Here is a 16,323-nt window from a genome sequence, read left to right on the forward strand (position 1 = left end):
TATATATACTAGCCAAATGCCCACTAACCAGCAATTAACCAAGTCCATGGCGGTGTTATGGTACAAAATCGATGCAAAAAAAGTTTTCATTAGTACATAGGAGTATGTAATAAACCATAGAAAAAATCAACTCGCCAGCCCAGCTATGAAATATAAAATAATGTAAATCAGGAGGATAATTGTTGGACTTGACATATTGGATGACATTTACTGTAGTATGTAACGTGCCCAATATCCAGTTATTCTACATACTCCTAGTACTGGAATCTGTCCTAGAATCCAGGAGAATAGAACAGTGTGCATAGCTAATTACATTTCAGACTTAATTTTTTTTTGGCGAATAAGGTCAGACTTAAATTTTATCATCCAGCGTACTAACATGCTTAGGCATCCACTACAACATGCGCTGTTTAGGCGAACCTAAAACAATTGGAAGGCAGCTAGCCCGGACGGGCGGGACAAGAACTCGGTTAACAAATTAATGCATCTTCTAGTGAATGCCTAAGCAAACGGGTGAGGAAATTAATTGAGGAGGAGGGATTAATTAGTTCGGAAATAAAATTGACGGGCCACAAATTGGGAATGTTACACTGGTTAAGCAAACAAGAATGTAAGCAACGTGACTGCATCGAAATAGAGTGGACGGCTTCATACGAGAGACAAGGCTCAGTTGAGATATATACATGGATCTATATGAATATGTGGATGAAATCACCCTGAAACTTAATTATATGAAGCATCGAAATAGAGTGGAAGGCTTCATACGAGAGACGAGGCTCAGTTGAAAACTAAGCTAGAAGAGGATGGACTTACAGTTTTCACATATGCTCCTGATCGGCCATGGCTCGAGCTGCTGCATGCCTCCTCTCCAACGGAACTTGAACTCAGCCCAACGATATTAGAGGCCGGTTGTGGAAGAAGCAGCCGGAACCGGATCTGGATTGAGCACAGATGTGGAAAGAATGTTGTTTCGTTGTGTGTCTGTGCAGTGGCAGTGTGAGTGAGGTTTTGAGAAATGTGGCCTGTGGGGATTGGGAAGGAAGGAAGGCTGCCGTCGCCATTTCTATCTGTCTTTTGTCTTTGTCAGGGTGCAGAGGAGAAAGAACAGGAGAGAGAGACGAAGAAGAAGCATGGAGAGAGAGGGATGTGGAATATGCAGTGTGATGTGTATGGTTGAGGAGGACACTGCAGGCAAACAGTACTACGAGTTGTACCGGCCAAAGACTTTCCGGCCCAGTCTTGTCCATTCTGATCTATAGAGAATTTAATCAACCCAACCCAATCCATATTTCTCTCACTCTCGCATGCGTGTATGTGCATCCATGTCGCTGCATCCAGTATATTTATTTGTTCTTGCGCCATATATAAATCATGTACTCATATTCCAAGAAATTAAACGTGCTAGCTACTTACTAGAAGCACGCATGAGGGGGCTGCTCATCACTATTGCTGAACAAGACCCGCAGACAAGTGCAAGCTAGAACTGAAAGAACCCAAAGTAGTACAAGCTAGCTAGTATCTGCAGATTCAACATCAGATTTTCTCTCTCTCTCTCTCTCACACACTGTCTCTCTCTTTCGAGCAAACAGTTTGGCGCAGCCAAAACACACTGACAAAGTAGTACTATTTACTTTTGAATTCTTTAAGCTAGCTAGCCATGGATGTGAAGGGGGTACGGAGGATGATGACCACACTAGGTAAGCTGGCGGCCAAGTGTGGAGGGGGGGCCTGCTGGCGTGCTGCTTGCTGCCTGCTTTGCCGGGTGCCACGTGTCAGTCGTACTCCCTCTTTTCGTGTGGGTCCTGACCCCCTTGTCCTACTCTCTTACATTCTTTTTTTCTTCCTTCTTTTTTTGCCAGCGAAGCAAAACATAATATCTATGTTGTATCTCCAGAAAAAATTATGCTGAAATAATATTACAAGAAAAATGCATTTTTCAATAAATTGGTCAATTAGAATGCGTGGCTAATTGGTGGTCACTCTCTAGGATGATCACACAAAGCTGCCAACAAAATAAGCATGTTGTTTCAGCTAAATTATAGAACATACAACATAAAACTTTCAGCTTCTCAAATAAATTAAAAATTGCTTTTCCACTTATTGGAATGGATTATTCTCCAGGAAGAAAATATAGAGAAATGTTGCAGTTGGTCTCTAGTTTTCATCGCAAGGTGTTGAGTGAAGTGTTTGGACGCAAACATGGCTGGGAACGTGGAGCAAGGAGAATCTGTAATGGTTGATACTTGTCTGTTAAGGTTCAACTATGTCATCGCACAAATACTTCCTCTCTAGCTCGACCCTAGGATGGCCTCCTGTGAGGTGACCGGGAGGGAACCCTAACTCCCTCCTGCCACCGACCCATACCCTCCCCCTCCTACCTCGCCGGCACCACAGAGCGCGGCCGGGCAAAGCCTTGTTGCTGGCAGCAACGGGGTTTCCCTTTTTCCTCTCACCCCAGGTGATGGCGCGAGCATGCGCCTCGGGTTGGAGTGTGGTGTGGCCACTGGACGCCACTACGCCACAACTTTTGACGATGGCACCAGAGACGGCAGGGTGGTGCGGTGCACCTGCACATGAATCGTCTTCGGCAGGATGCGGTGGTCGGGTGGTGCTCGATTGCGGTTACCGACGGGGGTGACCTCCCGCGGCAGATCCAGATGCTCTTGGCAGCACAACTACGTTTGCGGTGGTTGGTGATTCCCCTATGAGGTCTCATTGACTGGACAATAAAGACAGGGTGTTATCTTCATGTTGCCAGAGCTTGTCGGCATGGTCGCTCTGATGTATGTGTTGTTGGAAGGAGTTTTGGTGTGGCAGATCTAGGTGAAAATACTAGGTTTTGGCCTTTCGCCGGAGCCACTGATGGTGACGTCTTGTGACTTCTTGAAGGGCTTCATTTTGGTAAACGTCCTAGGTCTTTTGGCATCCCTCTGGGGGAAACGCTAGATCCTTGGATCAGAGGATGGCGACGCTTCTACGTTGTTCCCATTTGGGGGTATCAATCTCGGAGGAGTGCATCGATGTGAGGGATCAATGGATGGTTTATTCGAGGAGCAATGTATTTTCTAGTGCATTGACAATGGCGAGTCTTGAAAGCATGGTGCAGTGGGGTCTCAACGACATTTGTGTGATGTTCGACATGTGCAGGGTGAGGATGTTGTCTATCGTCATGGTGGCATCGACGGTAGGAACATGAAGATTATGCAGATTTCTATCCCGAAGATTTCTTGGCGGTCCGATGGCAGTGACAACTTCTATAGCATGTGCATGAGGTGCTCGCTAAGAGTCTACTAAACCGTATGAACATTCCCGTTTCTCTTAGTCGGTTACTCAGGGTATGCGATGTTCCCGGTTCCTAGTTGATGAGATTTTTGCATTGTTTTCCAGGTAATAAGACCATGTTGACATGATCTTCACTCGTTGCCAGGCATGTAGGTGTTGTGTGGTGGCTTTGGGTATTTTACTGTATAATCTTTGTTAGACCTTTGTTGAGTAAGTAAATAAAAAAATATGTGTGCATCTTTCCGATGAAGAGGCCTAGGGTACTCCATTTCGAAAAAAGGCTTGACCCCGGGATGTAGAAAAGAGGAAAAACTTCATTACTTTATGTTGTCTTTTGTTCTTTGTCTAATCCTTTTTGGATACGTAATTTATCTTAAAGTCTTGGCTTTATAGTAGTTTAAAAAGGTTGAAGATGCATCATGTTGTATGATTTGTAATAGCTAGTTCTAAGGCTTTTAGTGTTACAATTGGAGGTCATATGGTCCCTTCTATATAAAAAGATTGAAAAAGTTTTGTTGGTTCCTAGTTGATTGAGAATTAAGTAGCCTAGTCAAGTATTAAACCGTTGGATTGCAGTGTGATTCGTGTTGGACTTGGAGTTGCACATGGGCTGCAAGTAGGATTTTCCCGGTTACACATGGATTGCAACTAAAATGCAACTAAGAGGACGAACATCGTCTAGATGAAAATTTGGTTAATTCTAAGTTGATGGAGCTTGTTGCTCTAACTAAAAACATCTTTCATAAAAAATATCGCTCTTCCTCTAAATTAATAGGGACATTCAACTATTGAATATTCAAATACTCAACTGATTGTTTTAGTATTCAAATAAATTTCATACAAAACAAACTAATTTGGAGATGATTTCAACAAATTGAAACCATCTACATGCTTTTGTAAGAACATACACATGTGTTAAAAATAGCAATCATTACTTTCCATGGAAAATCAAAAAATAAATCTCGGACCTAGCTTTCCCCATCCATTCCTTACCTCTTAGGTCTCCGATAGTACTCATGGTTGTGATGGTTGTTGAGTTGCTGATAATGGGGACCAGAGAGGGAGAGGTGTGGGTCCAAGCATAACACTTCAAAGTGGGGAGAGTATAGATGTGTGATTGCGTCTTGGGCATGTGACACCTGAGAACAGTGCCACCAAATGCAAGCCCTACCTAAGAAGATATTAGACCTGCATGGAGAAATGAGGAATTACATGGGAAAAAATATATGATGCGATTTAAGACACAAGAAAGCCACATAAATCGTGTCCATGAGTGGAAGCTTCTCGTTACAAAAGTGGTGTGGACATGATTAACACACAAGGAGATTCTTCTTAATATGATTGTCGCATTTAACTTTTGCCAGAAGGTACTAGAACTGCATGGAGACAATGAGGCATTACACGGGAAAAGAAATAGGATGTGTTGTAAGTCACATGAGAGACACATAAATCGTGACCATGAGTGGAAGCCAATTGTTAGAAACGTGGTGTGGAAATGGTCGACACACAAAGAGCTTTTTCTAAATAAATATGATTGTCGCATATAACTTTTGCATAATGATTTTATACCATGTGAGAAATAATAACTACTAGAGAATGCTTAGTGGTGGTGTGAATCCTACGAGTAGTGTGCTGGTGTGCCCGTGGCACGCTACTGCCGGTATATGTTGCTAGTGGTATGCCAGACTCACGCCACTAGTAATAGACATACTACTAGCGTGTGTTCCGCACCACTAGTAATAGAAATACGGGTGGCATTCAACTGTAGGGACACACCACTAAAGCAATTTTAAAAATTAACAAAAAAAAGTAGCAACACTAGTATGATACAAAAGGAACATTAATAGCATATAACATGTTCATCAACTAACACAGTATGACTAATACCACATAACATGTCCATCAACTAACATAGTACTAACTAGTGGCATCCTCTGGCTGTTGTAACACAAAATGATGTTATCATCTTATGTAAGGTCGACGTTGTCGTCAGAAGAATCCGAGTCATCGCAGTACTTGTAAAAACACCAAGATGTCATAATCACCATGGTCGAGATAGAACATGCACATCCTTCGAACTTCCATCATGTAGCATCTAGAAGGTCTCTCCAGTGAGGGCAACTGAAATAAGTTTTTTATGCCTCCTTCGTGAATATAATCCTGAAGCCCCTGATCATTGTCATTTCGACCAAGTTGACCTGAAATTAGACGTGGTCCTCAATGTCGACATTGACATGGTCTACAAGTTATGCCTTGCCCTGGAGGAGATGATCTGAGCAAAATTAAACGAAAACAACAAGTAGACTTATCTTGGGCGCAACTACGAATAACTCTGTCACAACATGTGGATCGTAGTACATTAGAAAGTACTAGGAAGATCTATGGTAAACTTATTATACTTGCACTTGGCTCAACCACAATTGGCGCACACATGATCTATTTGCTACATTCATGTTAATAAATTAAACAGATATCATGATCAAAACTAAAGAAAACACATTATTTAGACTCTATTAGTTCACTGCATAGTTTAGACACCCAGTAGTTAATTGCATAATTTATAAACTCTTTTACAATCAATTGCATAATGAACATAAAACATATAAAATTAAACTCTAGTATGATCCGTTGCATATTAAACATAAAACATCCTAACATTAAATTCTAGTGTGATGAGTTGCATATTAAACATAAAACATTCTAAAATTTAGAAACTATATCTTGAACATATCTAGGTATAGTTCCCTCCCCATCTGGCTATCCCTTCTTATTTTCGTTGTCCATGTTTACAAGGTTGTCACAGTCTATGTTGTTTTCATCACAAGAGAACCGGTCATCATCATCCTTGCACACTATGGAAGTCAAACTCCGCGTCATTGCACTCCAGTACACCTGGCTTCTGCTTGGCTGTATGAGGCACCAAGGAGTCAAAGAAATACACCTCAACCTGTAAGTGACCCTTCTCGTTGATGGTAATAGAACTACACTTGTTTACTAACTCGTTGGGACTCCAAGCGCAAAGTGATGCAACAAGCCTAATTTTCCCCACAAAGGTGACTCAAAGGTTCATTTCTAACCCTCGGGGAAAAAGTGGATCTACCTCCTGATACGTCCCAAACGTATCTATAATTTTTGATGCTCCATGCTTGTTTTGTTACAATTCTTATATGTTTTATATGTACTTTTCCAAACTTTTTACCATTTTCTGGGACTAACCTATTAACGCAGTGCCGCAGTGTCAGTTCCTGTTTTCTGCTGTTTTTGTGTTTCAGAAAAGTTTTACATGAAAGTTTCTCGGAATTGGACGAAACAAAAGCCCAGAGTCTTATTTTTCCGGGACGAAGACGGAGCCAGAAGGACACGCGCAGGAGAGCTGCCACGTGGCAGTACATAGGGCAGGCGCGGCCCCACCCTTGGCCGCGCCTGGCCCATGTACTGGCGCCTCGTCGCCTCGTTTGCTCCGCCATTCCGCCTATTTATTCCTCGTATCGGGAAAACCCCAGGACGAGAGCCTCCATCCACGAAAAGTTCTGACGCCGCCGTCAACCAAAACCCTAGTTCGGGAGGGTTCTGCAATCCATCCCGGCACCCTACCGGAGAGGGAAATCACCGTTGGAGACCTCTACATCGCCATGTCTTCATCCGAGGTGATGCGTGAGTAGTTCTCCACGGGACCATGGGTCCATAGCAGTAGCTAGATGGATGTCCTCTCCTTGTCGTGCTTCATGTATAGATCTTGTGAGCTGCCTAACATGATCAAGATCATCTATTTGTAATTGCTATATGTTGGTTTGATGTGGATCCGATTTATAGAGAGATTGTTTTGGTTGAGATTATGTATTATGTTATTATGATCTTGCATGCTCTCCTTTTCTAGTAGATGCTCTGGCCAAGTAGATGCTAGCGACTCCAAGAGGGAGTATTTATGCTCGATAGTGGGTTCATGCCTCTATTTAACCATGGGAAGTGACCTTGTTCTCTACGGTTGTAGATGTGTTGTTGCTACTAGGGAGAAAACAACTGTGTTCTATTCAAGGGTAGTTTCATTGTTTACTTTACACACATTGCTTAAAGCGATAGTCCGCTGCTTGCAACTTAATACTGGAGGGTGTCGCGGATGCAATCCTGAAGTTGGATTATTAGTCATAGATGCAGTTGGATTACGGTCTATGTATGTTGTTGTAATGCCCACATACTTTCATAGCATGTATTCTGCACCAACCATTAGCGTAGAATCTCTGTTTGTCAATTACCCATCTGTAATTTGTTTACCCATCATATTTATTTATTAGGGAGGCGCCTCTAGTGAACTGTGGACCCCGGTCCTTTCTTCTTTTAATTGCAATCTTCTACAACATTTTTCTGATATGTTCTCTGCAAACAATTCTTCTTCCACACGGTTCATTTAATCATTTTTTTCAGCAAAACCAGTGAGCTTGACAACCTCGCTGAAAGTTGGGAACAAAGTACTTGGTTGTTTGTGTGCAGGTCTCCACGTTGCAGCTGACGCCGGCAGTGCGCCCTGCCACGAGTTGGTTCGCAACACCTCGGGAGAGAACGTTTTTCTCCTACTAGTCGATAAACCTTGGTTTCTTACTGAGGGAAAACTTCCTGTTGTGCTCATCATACCTTCCTCTTGGGGTTCCACTCAACACTGCGCATAAATTCTCCTTCATCAACTCCGCTCCCAGCAAGACTTTTTCTGGCGCCGTTGCCGGGGAGAAAAGCATCTCTTCTGCGATGGGAGTCTCTCACTCTCAACTCTTTTACTTTGTTATTGTTTTGCTTGCATATTTTATTTTTTATCTTGTTTTTATTTTATATCGAAAATCCAAAAAAAATAGTATAGCTTTTATTTCTGTTGCTTGCATTATTTTTGTTCAATGGATAGTCCCATTACTATGTCGCCTGCGGGCATGATTTTCACTTTCAATCAATGGAGTGAGGAAAGTTTTAAGGAAGCTTGGGATATAATTAATAACTATTATGATAATACCGAGCCTAAAATGACCTTAAGTTTGCTTCTTAGTAGCTTTTATTTTGGACTTGTTCTTCGTTATAGGTATGCTTTGGACACTGTAGTTGGAGGAGATTTTCTCAATTGTGATGGAGACCAAGCTTTTAATGGTGTTAAGAAATTAATTGCAACATATAGGTCACCTAGTGATTATGATTCGTCTCTTATAATTATTTTTGCTAGGTTAAATACCCTCGAAACAAGCACAACTAGTTTGAAGGAATGTTGTGTTATGCTTAGTGAAAGTTTGTCAATAAATTCTAAGCCATCAAGCTGGTTTCCTACAATGAATATTGCTATAAATAATATAACTCTCCAAGCTCTTTGTGATATTATGTCTGAGTTTTGCCTTATGCCAAAATATATTTATGAGTCCCTGAATCTTTGGGAATATTCTAAAGGGGTAGAACACTACAAGAAAAGTTGCCATGGCCGACGAAGTTGAAGTCGCGCCGTGGTTGCTGGTGTACCATGGCCGACGATTTTGGGTCCCTCCGTGGTGCATGTCAAAACTTTTTTTTCTCGTTTTTGAGGCCACCTAGCCCGACGAAAGCGGCCAAAACGTCGCGTATGGTGGCCCGGGACATGGTGCATCGCGAATTCTCGGGTTCGCCGGCCGAGTCAACGCAAATCCGCACCGCCCAGGGATGTAGGGCCCAGATGGCAGCCTCTCTAGCATTATTTTTTTTCTCGATCGCGCCATCTCGTTCAACACTCTCCGATCGAGCCGTTTACGATGCAGGATCATGGGTCCCGCTTGTCATCCTCTATGAAGCAAATTTCTTTCTTTTCTTGGATTTTTTTGACACCCTGATTTCTGGCTACTTCCTTTTTCTTTTGATCCCTTGCCGCCTTGGAAACGTTGAGACCGCTGCTGCTAAATGGGACCCGCATGTCATCCTCTATGTGCAATCAACTTTCTTTTCATGGAGTTTTTTTTGGCACCTCAAATTTGGTCACTTGCCTTTTTCTTTCGATCCCCTGCCGCCTCTCAAACGGTGATACCGCTACTGCTAACTGGGACCCGCATGTCATCCTCTATGTACTATAAAACTTTCTTTTCTTGAATTATTTTTGGCACCTCATATTTGGTCACTTACCTTTTTCTTTCGATCCCCTGCCGCCTCTCAAACGGTGATACCGCTGCTGCTAAATGGGACCCGCATGTCACCCTCTATGTACTATAAAACTTTCTTTTCTTGGAGTTTTTTTTGGCACCTCAAATTTGGTCACTTGCCTTTTTCTTTCGATCCCCTGCCGCCTCTCAAACGGTGATACCGCTGCTGCTAACTGGGACCCGCATGTCATCCTCTATGTACTATAAGACTTTCTTTTCTTGAATTATTTTTGGCACCTCATATTTGGTCACTTACCTTTTTCTTTCGATCCCCTGCCGCCTCTCAAACGGTGATACCGCTGCTGCTAAATGGGACCCGCATGTCATCCTCTATGTACTATAAAACTTTCTTTTCTTGAATTATTTTTGGCTCCTCATATTTGGTCACTTGCCTTTTTCTTTCGATCTCATGCCACGTTTGAAACGTTGAGGAACCTGCTGGCTCATGGGACCCGCATGTCATCCTCTATGTGCTATAAAAGTTTATTTTCTTTATTTTTTTTTCACCCTCTGATTTTTGGCTATTTCCTTTTTCTTTTGATCCCCTGCCGCCTTGGAAACGTTGGGTAAGCTGCTGACTCATGGGACCCGCATGTCATCCTCTATGTACAATCAACTTTCTTTTTCTTTTGATCTCAAGCCGCATTTGAAACGTTTTGACCGCTGCTGCTAAATGGGACCCGTATGTCATCCTCTACGTACAATAAAGTTTCTTTTCTTGGATTATCTTTGGCTCCTGATATTTTGTCACTTGCCTTTTTATTTCGATCTCATGCCGCCTTTGAAACGTTGAGTAAGCTGCTGGCTCATGGGTCCCGCATGTCATCCTCTACGAACAATAAAAGTTTCCTTTCTTGGAGTTATTTTTTACCCCTAATTTCTGGCTATTTGCCTTTTCTTTTGATCTCCTGCCCCCTCTGAAACGATGAGGACGTCATGGCAGGTCGGTCCCACATGTCATCCTCTATGAACAATAAAAGTTTCCTTTGATGGATTTATTTTGAACCCCTAATTAATTTCTGGATATTTCCCTTGCCGCCTTGGAATCGTTGAGGATGCTGCTGCCTCATGGGTCCCGCATGTCATCCTCTCAGAACGGTAAATGTTTATTTTCTTGGATTTTGTTGACCAAACGATTTTTGGCTTATTTTTTCTTTCGATCACCTGCAGCCTTTAAAACGTTGAGGACGCCGCTGGCTCACGGGTCCCACATATCAACCTCTATGAACAATAAACGCTGAGGATGTCTTGCCTCATGGGTCCCGCATGTCATCCTCTCGTAACGAAAATGTTTCTTTTCTTGGATTTTTTACCAACAGATTTTTGGTTTATTTTTTCTTTCCATCCCCTGCCGCCTTTAAAACGTTGACGACGCTGTTGGCTCATGGGTCCCCGATGTCAGCCTCCCCGTACAAGAAACATATGATATCTTGATTATTTTGCAGACAATAAACAATGTATTGCGCTCTGAGCTATTTCAAACGGATAATTAAATCTTTATTTTTACATAAACAAACTTATATGTTGAATCTCCTTGTTTTTTTGTCTTTGCGAAGCATAGGACTTTCCTGTTTTTTTAGAAAATTCGGAACTTTCCTGTTTTGGAGTGGGCTGAAATTGTACGAGTCAAAAGGCCAAGCAGGATAGTTCGAAAGCCCAGATGTCCAGATGCAGCCCAATTGAAATCTTTCTTCTTGGATTTTTCACCCCCTGATTTCTGGCTACTTCATTTTTCTTTTGGTTCTGTGCCGCCTTGGAAACGTTGAGACCGTCACGCAAAATGGGACCCGCATGTCATCCTCTACGTACAATAAATTTCTTTTCTTGGATTATTTTTGGCTCCTGATATTTGGTCACTTGCCTTTTTCTTTCGATCCCGTGCAGCCTCTCAAACGGTGATACCGCTGCTGCTAATTGGGACCCGCATGTCATCCTCTATGTACAATCAAGTTTGTTTTCTTGAATTATTTTTGGCTCCTGATATTTGGTCACTTGCCTTTTTCTTTCGATCTCATGCCACGTTTGAAACGTTGAGGAACCTGCTGCTAAATGGGACCCGCATGTCATCCTCTATGTACTATAAAACTTTCTTTTCTTGGATTATTTTTGGCACCTCATATTTGGTACTTGACTTTTTCTTTCGATCCCCTGCTGCCTCTCAAACGGTGATACCGCTGCTGCTAAATGGGACCCGCATGTCATCCTCTATGTACTATAAAACTTTCTTTTCTTGGATTATTTTTGGCTCCTGATATTTGGTCACTTGCGTTTTTTTCTTTCGATCTCATGCCACGTTTGAAACTTTGAGGAACCTGCTGGCTCATGGGACCCGCATGTCATCCTCTATGTGCTATAAAAGTTTATTTTCTATGGTTTTTTTTCACTCTCTGATTTTTGTCTATTTCCTTTTTCTTTTGATGCCCTGCCGCCTTGGAAACGTTGAGTAAGCTGCTTACACATGGGACCCGCATGTCATCCTCTATGTACAATCAAGTTTCTTTTCTTGAATTATTTTTGGCTCCTGATATTTCGTCACTTGCCTTTTTCTTTCGATCTCATGCCACGTTTGAAACGTTGAGGAACCTGCTGGCTCATGGGACCCGCATGTCATCCTCTATGTGCTATAAAAGTTTGTTTTCTTGGATTTTTTTCACCCTCTGATTTTTGGCTATTTGCCTTTTACTTTTGATCCCCTGGCCCCTTTGAAACGTTGAGTAAGCTGCTGGCACATGGGACCCGCATGTCAACCTCTATGTCCATCAACTTTCTTTTCTTGGATTTTTTTGACCCCCTAATTTCTAGCTACTTTCTTTTTCTTTTGATCTCAAGCCGCATTTCAAACATTGAGACCGCTGCTGCAAAATGGGACCCGCATGTCATCCTCTATGTACAATAAATCTTGGATTATTTTTGGCACCTCATATTTGGTCACTTGCGTTTTTTTCTTTCGATCTCATGCCGCCTTTGAAACGTTGAGTAAGCTGCTGGCTCATGGGTCCCCCATGTCATCCTCTACGAACAATAAAAGTTTCCTTTTTGGAGTTATTTTTGACCCCTAATTTCTGGCTATTTGCCTTTTTCTTTTGATCCCCTGCCCCCTTTGAAACGATGAGGACGCTGTTGGCAGGTCGGTCCCACATGTCATCCTCTATGAACAATAAAAGTTTCCTTTGGTGGATTTATTTTTTACCCCTAATTAATTTCTGGCTATTTCCTTTTTTTTCTTTTGATCCCCTGCCGCCTTGGAAACGTTAGGATGCTGCTGCCTCATGGGTCCCGCATGTCATCCTCTCAGAACGATAAATGTTTTCTTTTCTTGGATTTTTTTACCAACTGATTTTTAGTTTTTTATTTTATTTTCGATCCCCTGCCGCCTTTGAAACGTTGACGACGCTGCTGGCTCATGGGTTCCCGATGTCAGCCTCCACGTACAAGAAACATGTGATATCTTGATTATTTTCCAGACAATAAACAGTGTATTTCGCTCTGAGCTATTGCAAACGGATAAATTAAATCTTCATTTTTACATAAACAAACTTATATGTTGAGTGTCCTTGTTTTTTGTTTTTGCGAAGCATAGGACTTTCCTGTTTTTTTTTTTGAGAAAAAACCGAACTTTCCTGTTTTGGAGTGGGCTGAAATTGTACGAGTCAAAAGGCCCAGCAGGATAGTTCGAAGGCCCAGATGTCCAGATGCAGCCCAATTGAAATCTTTCTTTTCTTGGATTTTTTTCACCCCCTGATTTCTGGCTACTTCATTTTTCTTTTGGTCCTGTGCAAAATGGGTCCCACATGTCATCCTCTATGTACAGTAAATTTCTTTTCTTGGATTATTTTCGGGTCCTGATATTTGGTCACCTGCCTTTTTCTTTCGATCTCATGCCGCCTTTGAAACGTTGAGGAAGCTGCTGGCGCTTGGGTCCCGCATGTCATCCTCTATGAACAATAAAAGTTTCCTTTCTTGGAGTTATTTTTGACCCCTAATTTCTGGCTACTTCCTTTTTCTTTTGATCCCCTGCCGCCTTTGAAACGTTGAAAACTTTCTTTTCTTTGATTATTTTTGGCACCTCATATTTGGTCACTTGCCTTTTTCTTTCGATCCCCTGCCGCCTCTCAAACGGTGATACAGCTGCTGCAAAATGGGACCCGCATGTCATCCTCTATGTACTATAAAACTTTCTTTTCTTGGATTTTTTTTTGGCTCCTGATATTTGGTCACTTGCCTTTTTTCTTTCGACCTCCTGCCGCATCTCAAACGGTGATACCGCTCGTGCTAAATGGGACCCGCATGTCATCCTCTATGTACAATAAAGTTTCTTTTCTTGGATTATTTTTGGCTCCTGATATTTGGTCACTTGCCTTTTTCTTTCGATCCCATGCCGCCTTTGAAACATTGAGGAAGCTGTTGGCTCATGGGTCCCGCATGTCATCCTCTATGAACAATAAAAGTTTCCATTGTTGGAGTTATTTTTTACCCCTAATTTCTGGCTACTTCCTTTTTCTTTTGATCCCCTGCCGCCTTTGAACGTTGAAGAATCTGCTCGCTAATGGGTCCCACATGTCAGCCTCTATGGACGATAAACCTTTCTTTTCTTGGAGTTATTTTGACCCCTAATTTCTGGCTATTTTGCCTTTTTTTTGGATCCCGTGCTGCCTTGGAAACGTTGAGGATGCTGCTGCCACATGGGTCCCGCATGTCATCCTCTCAGAATGATAAATGTTTCTTTTCTTCGATTTTTTTACCAACTGATTTTTGATTTATTTTTTCTTTCGATCCCCTGCTGCCTTTAAAACTTTGACGACGCTGCTGGCTCATGGGTCCCGATGTCAGCCTCCCCGTACAAGAAACATGTGATATCTTGATTATTTTGCAGACAATAAAAAGTGTATTTCGCTCTGAGCTATTGCAAACGGATAAATTAAATCTTTATTTTTACATAAACGAACTAATATGAATCTCCTTGTTTTTGTTTTGTTTTTGCGAAGCATAGGACTTTCTTGTTTTGGAGTGGGCTGAAATTGTACGAGTCAAAAGACGTCCAGCAGGTTAGAAGGCCCAGATGGCCAGGCAGCCCCAATTTATATCTTCCTTATCTTGCATTATTTTTTGATCAAAAGGCCCAGCAGGGGTACATCCTTTTTCTTTTGGTCCTGTGTGCCTTGGAAACGTTGAGGACGCTGCTGCCTCATGGGACCCGCATGTCATCCTCTATGAACTATGAACTCTAAAAGTTTATTTTTTCTTTGATTTTTTTTTCACCCTCTGATTTATGGCTATTTCCTTTTTCTTTTGTTCCCCTGCCGCCTTGGGACCCGTATGTCATCCTCTATGTACAAAAAATTTTCTTTTCTTGGAGTTTTATTCCCCCTAATTTCGGGCTACTTTCGTTTTCTTTTGATCTCAAGCCGCATTTGAAACGTTGAGACCGCTGCTGCAAAATGGGACCCACATGTCATCCTCTATGTAAAATAAAAGTTTCTTTTCTTGGATTATTTTTCACGCTCTGATTTTTGGCTATTTCCTTTTTCTTTCGATCCCCTGCTACTTGGAAACGTTGAGGATGCTGCTGCCTCATGGGTCCCACATGTCATCCACTATGAACAATAAAAGTTTCTTTTCTTCGATTTTGTTCACCCTTTGCTTTTTGGCTATTTCCTTTTCATTTGATCCCCTGCCGCCTTGGAAACGTTGAGGATGCTGCAGCGTCATGGGACCCGCATGTCATACTCTATGTACAATAAAAGTTTCTTTTCTAGGTTTTTGGCTCCTGATATTTGGTCACTTGCCTTTTTCTTTCAATCTCATGCCGACTCTCAAAGGTACAATAAAAGTTTCTTTTCTTGGATTATTTTTGGCTCCTGATATTTGGTCACTTGCCTTTTTCTTTCGATCTCATGCCGTCTTTGAAACGTTCAGACCGCTGCTACAACATGGGACCCTATGTCATCCTCTATGTACAATGAAAGTTTCTTTTCATGGATTATTTTTTGCTCCTGATATTTGGTCACTTTCCTTTTTCTTTCGATCTCATGCCGCCTCGGCCCTCTGAAACGACGAGTAAGTTGTTGGCTCATGGGACCCACATGTCATCCTCTATGTACAATAATGTTTTTTTCTTGGATTTTTTACCCCCTGCTTTTTGGTCACTTGCCTTTTTCTTTCGATCCTGTGCCGCCTTTGAAATTGTGGGCTATTTTTGGCTCATGGGTTCCACATGCCAGCCTCTATGAACAATAATATTTCTTTTCTTGGATTTTTTTTTACCCCTGATTTCTGGCTATTTGCCTTTTTCTTTGGATCCCCGACCGCCTTTGAAACGATGAGGACGCTGCTGGCGCATAGCTCCCACATGTCAGCTTCTAAGAACAATAAACATTTCTTTTCTTGGATTTACTGTTGACCCCTAATTAATGGCTACTTCGCTTTTTTTTTCGATCCCCAGCCGCCTTAGAAACGTTGAGGACGCTGCTGGCTCATGGGTCCCATATGACAGCCTCTATGAAAAGTAAAACATTTACTTTCTTGGATTTATTTTTGACACCTAATTAATGACTACTTGGTTCTTTTCTTTTGATCCCGTGACGCCTTTGAAACGTTGAGGGCCCTGCTGGCTCATGGGTCCAACATGTCAGCCTCTATGAACAATAAGAGTTTCTATTGTTGCATTTATTTTTGACTCCTAATTTCTGGCTATTTGCCTTTTTTCCATTGCCTGCCACCTTAGAAACGTTGAGGACGCTGCTGGCTGGGTCCCACATGTCAGCCTCTTTGTACGATAAAAGTTTGCTTTGCTGGATTTATTTTTGACCCCTAATTTCTGGCTATTTGCCTTTTTCTTTCGAACTCCACCGCCTTTGAAACGTTGATGATGGCTATTGTAAACTCGGTACAATATGTCAGCCTCTTT

The sequence above is a fragment of the Lolium perenne genome, chromosome 5, assembly GCF_019359855.2.
Source record: "Lolium perenne isolate Kyuss_39 chromosome 5, Kyuss_2.0, whole genome shotgun sequence".
In the NCBI taxonomy this organism is placed as follows: Eukaryota; Viridiplantae; Streptophyta; class Magnoliopsida; order Poales; family Poaceae; genus Lolium; species Lolium perenne.